Source organism: Lactuca sativa, chromosome 9, assembly GCF_002870075.4.
Source record: "Lactuca sativa cultivar Salinas chromosome 9, Lsat_Salinas_v11, whole genome shotgun sequence".
Classification (NCBI taxonomy): Eukaryota; Viridiplantae; Streptophyta; class Magnoliopsida; order Asterales; family Asteraceae; genus Lactuca; species Lactuca sativa.
The window spans coordinates 26517168-26529944 of record NC_056631.2 but is presented as its reverse complement, the minus strand read 5'-3'; the positions used below and the strand labels follow the sequence as shown (position 1 = coordinate 26529944).

Below are 12777 nucleotides of genomic sequence, written 5' to 3'. Positions count from 1 at the left end.
TCCTATTAATGAGATCTTCAACTCTCATTTAGGTCGCATAAGCAAAAAACCGCTCGAATTAAAATTCGAGTTTCAGGTCGTGCACTGCTATGCCAAATCTTAGAAAAATCATAACTTCCTCATACGAAGTCAGATTTGGGCGTTCATTTTTTGTATGTTCTCGGTTTAATGTATACTACAACTTTTATTTAGCTCCCTGAGGCTAAAAATTCCTCTATCTTAAATTCACTATTTACGTCTCCCGGTGCCGTGCCGGTTTTGCCGAAAAACTTCGACGGGTCATAACTTCTTCGTTATAACTCGGATTTTGGCGTTCTTTATACGTACGGAAACCTTGAGACATATTCTACAACATGGTTAAGACTATTTATTATAAATAATCTTTTGCCGAAAAGTCGTTTTCGACCTCTATTATCTCTAAATTGACTAGCCTGGATCTATGGGCGTTACAGTTGTGTCATGTCGGGTTGAAATATTTTAAAGATTGGAAAGTAGGAGTTGTGGATGCAAGAAGAAAAAAGTGAAACACTGGAGTTATGAGATGGAATGACAAAATTTATATTAAGTTTAGAAGAAAAATGAAAAGAGTTAAAATTGGGGAGCAAAAAAGATAGGTGGTGACGATAACTAAAATTAAGTAACTTTGAAAATTTGAATATTACTTCTAATTATCGAGTTTGGTCCACTATTAGTCTATAACATATAATATATTTATAAAAATATGAAATTTATAATAAATAATATATAATTAAACAGGTCATATTTGAGTCATCTTCGAGTTAAAAGTCTTGACTCTAACCTTATCCATTTAATTATCGTGTCGTGTCGTGTCAACACGTTTACATAAACGTGTCGAAATCTCTGACCGTAACCCGCTAATTTTGTGTTGGGTTCGTGTCGTGCCCTATAAAAGATAATATTAATTATGAAAAACATTACCATAATTAAATGTAAAATTCATTTATTATGAAGATTATTAATGTATTTCACATTTAAATACGGTAATATTACTTATAATTAATACATTCCATATTTAATTATGGTAATATTTATCATTAATTAATGTTTTATATATATATATATATATATATATATATATATATATATATATATATATATATATATATATATATATATATATATATATATATATATATATATACATATATATATATATATATATATATATATATATATATATATATATATATATATATATATATATATATATATATATATAAAAGAAAAATGTTAGAAAACCCCTTAAAAAATCGTTGTTATTGAATGTGAAAACAAGAATTTTATAACGCGTCATGAGATTTGGGTAGGGTTGTGGAATGCTTACATTAAATACCAAAAGAGCATACAATCTATAAGGGCCCCAATCAAAAGTAAAATCACTTTGACAACGAAATCTCTTCCTTAGTCTATACCTAAAGGCAAATGTGTATCATATTTAACGATAAACAAAATATAGTGTAGACTAACCAGTTACATTATTGTTGTCCCTTAGGTGCATTTATAATTCCCAACAATTGGACTATTTGTATACAACATTTTGTATAACTTGTAGGAAATGAGGATGAATGTTAAAATTATAGAGCGTTTGAGTTACAAGATTTTTCATAGATAATCAAAAATAATATTAGTAATTATGATAACTTCATTATTAATAATATTAGCAGACAATAACATCTTTTAAGTCCTATTTAATAACGCGTTCCACTTGTCTTAAATGAACAAAAACAATTATAATGTTTGTCTCATGATTGAGTTTGGATGCAAACCTATATCATACCATATACAATATACCCGTTTGAAATAACATTCTTACTTGCACACTTTGCACAGGTGACATTTGGACTCCAATATCAGGTCTAGATATTAGAGGCTGATATAGAATGGTCATTTTGGGGTACTGCAGTACCCCTGTTGAATTACGTATACCCTCGTATCCATATTTGGCTTCGCACCATTAGATATGTTTTTTAAGATCGAAAAGAGTAATATTTAATAAAATAAAACTCTTAGTTTTTTTACAAAACCTTAATAATTCATTCAATACTATAATTGTATACAAGAACCGAGTCAGGATTTATAATAAATAGAGTTATATCTTGAAATTAAAGTGTAGTTTACATCGCTAGCGAGATTCTTGATTTCTTACGATTATAAGTTTTTATTTAAATTTATTCTAATGTATACTACAAATCTATAATAATCTATTCTAATAAATAAAAAAAATTTACCACATGTCATACTCTAATTAAGTTGGTCACATGTCATTTTGTTGTTATTTTCAATTAAAGTTATTCCATATGGCATTTTGTGGTTTTTTCATTTTATTAAATTTCATATAATATTTAAATATAATAATTAAAATAAATGTAATAATAAATGATTATCAATTTCAATAATTGACTTTCCTTCTAATTTCAACATATCTAAATTAAAACTTCATTAGTTTTTGAGAAATTAAAATTGTTTCCTACTTTTTATACCTACGAATGTTCCTGCTCAATAAAATTATAACAAGTGTCATCATTTCATATTTTTTTTAACTAACTCATTAAGGCTATATTAGGAATATATCAAATAAAATTAAATTGAATAATGATTTGTCATAATTTTAGTGTGTGTAGGAATAAAAGGTAGAAGGTAATTTAATTTCTCTTAGTTTTTTTGTTTATTTTTCTAAATTATTTGTTTAAATTTAAAAGAAAAAAAACATTTTAATTTTAATAATTCAATATTTTTTTAATTTTTCTTATAAATTCAAACTTTTTCAGATGTTCAGAATTTTCATATTTATTTTATTTTAAATGAACCCATATAATACATACATTTTACACCTAAAATCTAGAATATTTTAAAAATAAGATAAAATAAAAATTGAAGCAATAGAATATTTTCAATGTTACTATTATAGCATAAATGTTTGTTGTGCTTACTTCAGAACCGAACGTAGATTGTCTAACAATAAAAAAATTAATATTATTCGATTCCAATTATTTTGTACTTATGCATGAGATTCTTGTAACAATTCATATATATATATATATATATATATATATATATATATATATATATATATATATATATATATATATATATATATATATATATATATATATATATATATATATATATATATATATATATATATATATATATATATATATATATATATATATATATATATCATGGACACTTTTTAGGAATAGTGAACATTCTAATTTTTTGGCAAAACTGGTCCATAAGTTTTCATATTTTTAATAGTTCAGATTTTTGGCACTAAAGTTTGTGATATTGGCAATTTGGTCCCTTAAATTATTAAGAGTGGTCTGAAGATAAGGATGGGGTTGATACGTGTCGTTCCCACGTCTCCCCCCACCGGTTCTGCCTTATCTTCCCCTCACCCGCTTTCTCATCCAGTCCTATTCGAATTTCACTCTAAACTCATCAACTTGAAATTTCTGTTGATCGTTGCTTTTGTTTTTCTTCTCCAATCTACAGACGGGACGATGCAGATGACCATTGACCGGGTTCCGATTTAGGTTCTCACGACGGGACTGGGACCGGATACGTGTTATCTTCTCAGACAGCCTACTAACAAGTCTCTCGATCCTTCCCACCGCTTAATACTCCTAATTCAGTTCCTTCCAATTTGGGGGTATTACCCCAGTAACCCAGTTCCTTTCATTGTCACCGGATTCATCGCATAATAACTCAAAGAGTTCGAAAGGCATGAGTGATCTTGGTAGGAACAGTACACCACATCATCTGCGGCTACGAGTCTACAGGACCATATCCGATTTGCTGCTCACTTCTACGTCTCTGCCTCCGCCTGTCACTTCTTTGTCATCAACACCAATAGGCAGCTCCGCTCTTCGTCGCTCCACATCTTTCCCTATTAATGATGTAGTTGAGTCTAAACTTTACTCAAATCAACTCCACATCCTTTCGTTTATCTGCATCGTCTACAGGTATGGTTCCTTTTAAGTTACAAATTCATTAATTTGAAGTAACAAGTCATCTCTTTTGCTTCACCTGGTGAAGACTTCATCCAGTTTGTGTAGTTGCTCTTTCTCTATTCGATTAGGTCTTACCGATAGCCTGTTTCTAAAGCGTATACCAGCTACAGCACCCGCTCTCCCTCGATTCCATCAATGGTTTTGCTATCTCATTGTTCCTCTAAAACCCTATTTTGTGGATGTATAAGTTACTATTTTGTTTTAATTTTTGGTTATATTGGAAGTTTGTGCGATTTTTTTATCGTTTACAGCCATAACACATTCACTTACTTGATTTGAGTGTTGATTGAGGCTTTGAATGCTGTCATTGCTTTGGATCTCAAGAGAATCAGGTTCTATTTCCTCTCTTTTTTTCTCGAAAAGATGTAGCCACTTGAATGAAATCACTGCAATAAGCTTGAACACTATGTTATATGTTTGGATGATAATATACAAACCGATTCTTTTCAGCCTGATTTTGTAACCACATCTACTGCTTTTCTTGCATGAGCCACATTTAAAGGTGATATTACTTCATGGAATAGTGGCTAAATGTCCACATGAAGGTTGTGAACTGGATCTAAAAGTTGTAAGCTGTGATATTTTTTTGACAAAAAAGTTGTTGAGATGATGAAAGTAACAACGATTAAAGGAAGCTTCAATTCCTGTGACAGAAAAAGTTTATTGCCTTATCATAAATGTTCAATGTTGATGTCAAAAGCGAACTTTTAAAGCTTCCAAGATTTATACATGATAATGGAGCTAGAACATACTGCAAACGTTTTTTTAAAGAATATGTTGAAATTGTGAGTTGTTTTACAATTATTATCTTTTTGTGGGGTGATTTGCATGATTTGTAATTAACCCCCATTGTTTTGGTCGGATTTCAAGCTGAAACAATTGATGTTGAAGATATTTTGCATGATATGGGAGCAATAAGCATCATATATTTTGCTTCACATGCTAGGGTCACATTAGGGAGGTAATTCATTATCATATTTATTGTTTTATTATTATATAGATTAATAAATTGAGATGTTGTTGTATCAGGTAATCAGTAAAACATGGCAAATAGCTAACAAAATGAAGTTACAAAGAGGCGTCATTGATGATAACATATAAAAAGAATCGAGAGAGAAGGAATTCAATTATTTGTGTAAGGTTACTATTGTTCAACCTTAAGTACCTTCTGGTAAGTTTTGTACTGATTTTGATTTCCAAATCTTAATGATTTATTTATTTATTATTTATTATTTTTTTGATTTTTTTTTGCAGCAAGATAGGAGTTCGCTTTTACAAGATGCTAACTGATCTCAATGAGAAGATCTTTGACCAAAACATGGATTTTACATATTATTCTTAGTAATTAAATGCAGATAGTCTAATTCCTTCATATCAACAAACTATAGTTCGTATAACTAAAGGGATTAAGCCACTTCCAGCTTGACTGACACCCATTTGATGGAATGCTTAAACCAACAACAACTCTATTTTGTATGTAATTTCTGCAAAAGTAAGTGGTATCACATTTTTGTAATAATTATTTTTAGTTGAATCTCGACGTTGGATTAGCACAAGGGGTGTTTCCATGGTATCCTAATTTCGTTGGTTAGCTTTTAGGGGTTTTGGGGATGAACTTTTGGTGGTGGGTGGACAACAGGAGACTAGGGAACTTAAGGGCCAACGTTTCAAGGAACCTATAGAGGTCGTTGATGATGAAATTGTTTTAGCTGCAAGGAAGTCAAATTTTAGTATGGATAAAGATCCAGAGTTCGGCAAGGATGGTAATTCAAGTTACTAATGTTGACTATGACTTTTTTTTACCCAATTCTGAAGTCAGCTCTGTCTTTTAATTTAGACTTAAAGCATGTGGCTGTGGCCAATGAAGTCCAATCTTTAGGTTCAAAATAGGGTCAAGAGTTTGTTGGTAAAGCGACTATAGAGCAACAGTTTATGGTGGATTCTGCTATAGATGCTGCAAAAATAGTTGTTGACTTCAAAATTAACGTGTGTGTGTGTGTGTATATATATATATATATATATATATATATATATATATATATATATAATCTTATGGTTCTAAATTAAGCCCATATGTTTATATTTCCCTTTTTTAATTATTTGTTGATCATTTGAGGTAGCACTTCTGTCATGGATCACAATATTAGATGTCTGTAAAGATGGTGGCATTCTTATGAGAGTAGTGAAGAATGGAGAACACACAGGACAACCTGGCGATTTGGATGAGGTAAAGGTAGTCTTTTTCACTTCTTCTTTTCCATTTTATATTAAGAAGAATTTATTAACTAACATGTGATGTGGAAATACATCTAATCAGTCACTGATGTTGGTTAATCCAGTGAAGTATGTAGTGAAGCTGCCTGATCGTGTTATAATTTCTGAATCACCAAAAGAGGGTGTTGAGGTTTACTTGAAAGATGGTAAATAAATTATTATGTAATTGGGTTATTTTCATTTAACCAAATTTCTTTAAAATAATATTATATTGTCTTACTAGGGCATTTATGTTCGGCACTACCAAAAGCAATTAAGACCATGATAAGAGAAGAGAAAGCTGATTTGATTGTTCAACCACAGTGTAAGGTTCTGTAAATATACATAATTTTAAATAAATTGATACATAATGTGTCTTTTTATGACCCACAGATGCATTTGGTGAAGAAGGGGTTACAGTTACATCACTACCCAATGGTTTCTCTCCAATTCCACCAAATTCTATGCTTCATGTTGCATTAGAATTGGTATCTTTCAAATCTGTAGTTGATATAACTATGTTGAACATGTAAGAACCTTTGTATTTTATAGTTATAGAACTATTTACCAAAATGTAGTTACAGAACTATTTACCAAAATGTAGTTACATAACTATTATGTTATTCTTCTTCCCAGGTTCGAGTCTTATAAAAACAGAACCATTTACCAAAATGTATCTGAAAACTGACCTACATATTATTTTTATAGTTACAAATTTTTGATTCTAACATTTTTGGACCAAACTACCCCTACATAATAGTTAAAAATTTTGATTTTAAGATTTTTGGACGAAACTGCCTCTTCATATTGGTTTTAAACTTTAAAAATTTGTTTTTAACAGTTTTAGACCAAACTGCCACTGCATACTAATTTTATAGTTAATTTTTTTTATTTTAACAGTTTTGGATGAAAATGCCCTTGCATAATGTTTTTATACTTAAAAATTTTGAATTTAACAATTTTGGATGACACAACTCTTGCATATCGTTTTTATAGTTAATCTTTTTTTTATTTCAACGGTTTTGAACTCCGATTGATGTTGAATATATTTAAGTAGTAAATTGAGTAAATAGCGATATACTTTGCATTTTGTTTTTATTCCTTTACCAAAAAACAAAAGTACATAGTCATTTTTTTGTTTTTCCATCTTTAGGTGCTAAATGCAATAAATGCAACGAGCTTTGAATTTACACATTTTTTTCGGTTTTTTTTTGTAATATCTTTTATTTATTTTTTTTCCAAAAACCAAACTACATTGCTATTAGGTGCATTTTCCATTTTTACGAGTAAAATGATCCATATGGCAACATACTTTCAATTTATATGTATTTTTTTTTCATTTTTATGCGTGAAATGCCCCAAGTGCATTCTCATTTAGGAAAGAAGAACCATGGAGACACCAGCCGTCGGATTTAATCTCCGATTTCACAACTTCACCATTCTTTAAGGTAACTTCTATACCGGACGTATGTTGTGTTTGTTTTTTTGTTGTCTAAGATTACATTTTCTAATTTTGTTTTTATTTTTTTATTGTTGCACAGCAGCTATTCGCTGGAATACCTACATGAATCTACATGTCAAGAATGAAGCTTTTTTTAGGTGAATTTGTCACCACCATTTTTCGTTGATTTGTAGTATCACCAGGTAACTTTTGTTAATTTTTATGTTCCTTTTACTATGTTTAATATATAGATTGGTAATAAAATGAATGAACATTAATAGATCATGCATTTGGGAAATTGAGTTTCTGAAAATACTTTTTTTTCAGGGGTAGTTGTTGCCTGGAAAGCTGCAAATGTGAAATTGGAACTACAGTGGTCTAATTTGAACTAGGTGCAGTTAGGCAAGCAGTATGATTCTTATGAACTGATATAAATGATTCTTATGAACTTATATAAAGATACAAATTAAAAGGGTCAATAACAGTAAAATGGGACAGTGGACTTGCCCTATAACAATACTCAAACTATAAACAAATAGTTGATCAAATGACATTTACAAAGAACAAACAACGAAAAAAATTATCGCATCCGACCCCTGCAACGCGGGGGTCCCCACCTAGTTTATATTATTGCAAAACAACTTATATATATATATATATATATATATATATATATATATATATATATATATATATATATATATATATATATATATATATATATAAGGTTAGATTTATGTTAACCGGTCTAATTTTGTGAGATCGTGAGATCATTTTTACTACTGAAATATTCTAATATTCTAGTGTTTATAAAAATTAAATATGTATAATATTCTAATATTCTAAACCAAAAAATTTAGCGTATTTTACATTGAAATATTCTAAAACATATAATGTTAGAATATATTGTATATTCTATTTTTACGAACAATAGAATATTAGAGTATTTCATTAAAAAAATTTGGTCGCACGGTCTCTCAAAATTATGTTCGTCTCAAATGAAGTCTTATATATATAATTTCACAATTAGTCCATGTGCTTTACAGAATATCACACTTTGAAGACTTCTTAGCAAAAAGTAACGTCACTGGTCCTTATGGTTTCAGTTCATTGCACACTTGGTCCTTCACGCTAACCCTGTCACTTTTTGTATCGATAGTGCACGGGTATTTTTGTCTTTTCATTTAGCAGACACTGTAATGCTTCATTATGCACATAATATATGAATGATCTTTGCAATTAATTGAAAAGATCATCTTCCATCTACCCATAAACATTTCGTATTCATCATCGTCTTCTCCAACGCAACAAAAGGATCATCTTCCAGTTCGATTGAAAATGATAATGGTGTTAACGTTATGGTCGGTTCGTTCCAAACACACGAAAGCATCAAACTATAATTTCGAAAGGTTATATCGTAAGTGACTTACTAACATGATCATACATTTTTTCGATTTGAAATTACGGCCAAATAGTTGAATTTTTTTTGTTATTCTTTGTTTCAGAGGGAATAAGCAACTACTTCACACAAAAAATCCATCACGCTGGGATATTCACGAAAAGCCATGGGAGAAGGTACGTAAATGGAACAATAGATTATGTTGACTTCGTAGATATTGACGTTTTCTCCTTGCATGAGTTAGATACAATGGTTCAAGAAATAGGGTACGTAGAAAGGAAAACTTTGTATTATCATTTTCTTATTCCAGAAGTAGAGTTGGACTTTGGTCTCTTACCTCTAGGAAATGATAGGGATGTGCATGTATTGTCAACTTATGTGGAAAAAAATTACCAATTAAGTATTTACATAGAGCATGGGCATACAAGGGTTAACAGGTATTTTTTATCCCCAACAAAGGTTATTATTGAGGAGTTGGTTAATGATGTGTCCCGTAAACTAGATAGGAACCAAAAGAAGGGAAAATATGTTGGATCTTTTAGGAAAAAACTAGACTACCCCTGGTCCATTGTGTCATATGGAACATTTGGTGGACCTTCCCCAGTGATACAGGGTAATGAGACAGTCATGGATGATGCGTCGGTCATGAATGATGAGCGAACCATAGATAATGAACCAGTTATAGATGATGAATATGATTGTGAGGATAGTGAATATGAAAGTGAATTTCCTAGTCAGCATGATGCAAAAAAAAAAACAGTGTTTGATGAGGAACTTTTGATAGATGATGTGGAGGTAAACATGATCAACTTATGTAGTGTACTTGATGAAGACATTGACTTGGGGCGAGCTGATCAGACAAACAATAATATAGGAGAACATGAAGACATTGAAGATAAACCTTTATAAGTCTTAGATAATAATGTGTTTGAGTCATTGGCTAGTAAACAAGAGCCTCAAAAGAAATTGTTAAAATACATTCTAAAACCATTTGTTTGTTCATCTGGTGAGGTTCACACAAAAGCTTTTAAGATTGGTCAAACTTTCAAGAAAAATAAAAAGATTAGAGAAGTTATTATCAATTACTATGTAAAAGAAATGAGGGATCTACATTATGTAAAGAATGACAAGACAAGAGTTAGGGTAAAGTGTAGGGGTCTTGTCCATGAGTTGACTGGTGGCAGTAATAAAGGCAGGGGCAATTTAGTACTTTCCAAGGAAACAAATTGTTCATGGGTTCTTTTTATATCTAGGTTAGATTAAAAACAACTTTGGACTGTTAAGACATATGAAGATTGTCATTCTGTTTTGCAAACAAGGACAGTGAGGGATTGTTCATCTAAGTTTGTAGCTAACAACATATTGCATCAAGTTGAAAGTAACCCCAAGATCCCTACATGTACTTTACAGGAGGACTTGGAACAGAGGTATTCACTTTCAATATCAAAGATGAAAGTATTCCGGGCAAAAGCTATGACATTTACCCAATTGCATATGTCATTGTAGAAACTGAAAATATTAACTCTTGGATATGGTTTTCGGAACACTTAGGTGATGACTTGGATTTGAATTCTTCATCTAACTTCACCTTCATTTCGGATCGACAAAAGGTACCCTCTAACTTCAACAAAATTCACTTTATTATTTTCATTTACTAACTTATTTTAATTTTACTCACAGGGAATCTTGGGTGCAATAGAGAAGCTTTTTCCATTAGCTGAGCAAAGGTTCTGTTTAAGCCATGTGTTTGACAACGTGAAATTGAAACACAAGGGAGATGAATTGAGGGAAGCATTATGGTGTTGTGGAAAAGCATATAGCATACCAAAATTTAATAGGGCTACGGAGAAACTGAAACTCCTAAAAAACACAAAAGTGCATGAGTGGTTAACTAAAACTCCTAAAAACACTGGGCAAGATCCCATTTCTTTGGTAAGTATCATACTATTTTCATTAACATATTTCATAACTGATTTCACTAATTCATTGTTTGGTTTTATACATAGGAAGGGCAATCACTGATAGTTTGACAAATAACTTGTGTGAGGTATTTAACTCCAAGTTAGATGAGACTAGGGATAAGCCTAAAATCACTTGTTTGGAATTTATTAGAGAATACCTCACAAAGAGAATAGTAAATGTTCATAAAGTTCTAGACAAATGCAAAGGTTCTCTAATTACAACTGTAACAACAATCTTAGAAAACAATAAGAAAAAGGCAAATCAGATGAAGGTTCTATTTAGTGGATCTGATAAATATCAAGTGACTGGTCTATGGATGGAGCAGTATGTTGTGAACTTGAAAGAGATGAGTTGCACTTACAGGAAATGGGACATTACAAGTATTCCATGCCAACATGCTATTGTTGAAATGAATGATAAGATGCAGAATGGGTCAGAATGTGGAGATCCTAAGGCTTGGGTGAAAAAATGTTATTGGCTTAGTATATGGAATGCTATGTACCAACACACAATTGACCCAATAAATGGAAGGAGCATATGGCCTAGATCTGATTGTCCAACAACCCTTCTCCCACCCAAACATCACAAACATGTTTGTTGTTATACATGTTTTGCATAATTTAATTTGAAAATATTTACTAAACTTGTTGGTATGTATCCTTATAAATTTGCTTATAGGTTGGCAGGCCAGAGAAAAAAAGGAAGAGGGAAGCTAATGAGCCAAGTCAAAGTACCAGTTTAAGTAGGAAATACTTAACAGTCACTTGCAACAAATGCCACAACAAATGTCATAATGCTAGGACATGTTGATGGGTTTGAGCCATAAGAAAATTCCTATGTGCACATGCAAACCCTAATGCTTGGATCTAGGTTTCTCTAATTGAACATGCAATGTATCCAAGACTTTGATTGATAGATCTAATGAAAAACATTCAAATCATATATGAAAAACAGATCTAGAAGATTACCTTGAGTTGCTTGCTTGAATCTTCTTGTCCTTGGAGCTTAGAGTCACAATTGTCACTCCTCTAATGGCTTACAAACACCAACTAGCAAGAGGATGATAATAGAGAGAGAGGAGGAAGAGAAAATCGGCTCTAGGGTTTCTTGATTAGCAAGAGTGCCGATTTCCTCCTCCCAAGGGGTCTATATATACTAATGGCTACTAGGGTTACACCTTAAACCCTAATTGAATAACTTAGGCCCTAAGCAATCCAATAATCCTTATGGACTAGGCCTTGGACGATTTCTAGGCTCTTCCAAACCCTAAAATCGTCCACCCCTTATCCTTAAGGATTCATAGCCTAAAACATAATTATCACACATTTGACAGTTTATGCCCCTTTATTCAATTAATCTCTTTAAGTCACCAAATTAATTCCTAATTAATTTATGACTTATATTAATCAAATAACAATATTATTATTCCTTATATTATACTCATAATATATTAATAATATTTCTTCTCTCAATATAAATCATCCTGTCAAGTTGCTATGGTGAAGGCAGCCCAAAAGGACCATGCACAACCGGGTCAAATATTTGTCAAATATAGTTGCAGCCTTAGACACTATTCCAACACATGCAAGGGGTAGGGAGGTCCTAGTGAAGTTGGAAAGGGGAGTGGACAGAAGAAATGGAAAGTTGTTGTAGTTTAGTTTGTAGCTTTAAGTATGCTTTTGCTATTA

General features: G+C 31.2%; 2 long non-coding RNA genes across 8 annotated transcripts; both read left to right on the top strand.

Moving 5' to 3' along the window:
* Positions 1 to 3398: 3398 nt before the first annotated feature.
* Positions 3399 to 7439, top strand: LOC122195910 (uncharacterized). Of its 7 annotated transcripts, none has more exons than XR_006186970.2 (7): positions 3399 to 4819; positions 4905 to 4995; positions 5064 to 5205; positions 5289 to 6267; positions 6374 to 6454; positions 6532 to 6612; positions 6681 to 7439. It is a non-coding gene; the product is annotated as an uncharacterized LOC122195910 (long non-coding RNA). The 7 variants fall into 7 exon arrangements; XR_008226386.1 differs by having other exon boundaries at positions 3399 to 4995; positions 5289 to 5526; positions 5634 to 6267; XR_008226387.1 differs by having other exon boundaries at positions 3399 to 4995; positions 5289 to 5526; positions 5627 to 6267.
* Positions 7440 to 7576: 137 nt separating this feature from the next.
* LOC128129342 (uncharacterized) lies at positions 7577 to 8289 on the top strand. The gene is made up of 3 exons (XR_008227207.1): positions 7577 to 7735; positions 7832 to 7931; positions 8056 to 8289. It is a non-coding gene; the product is annotated as an uncharacterized LOC128129342 (long non-coding RNA).
* The last annotated feature ends 4488 nt before the right edge of the window (positions 8290 to 12777 follow it).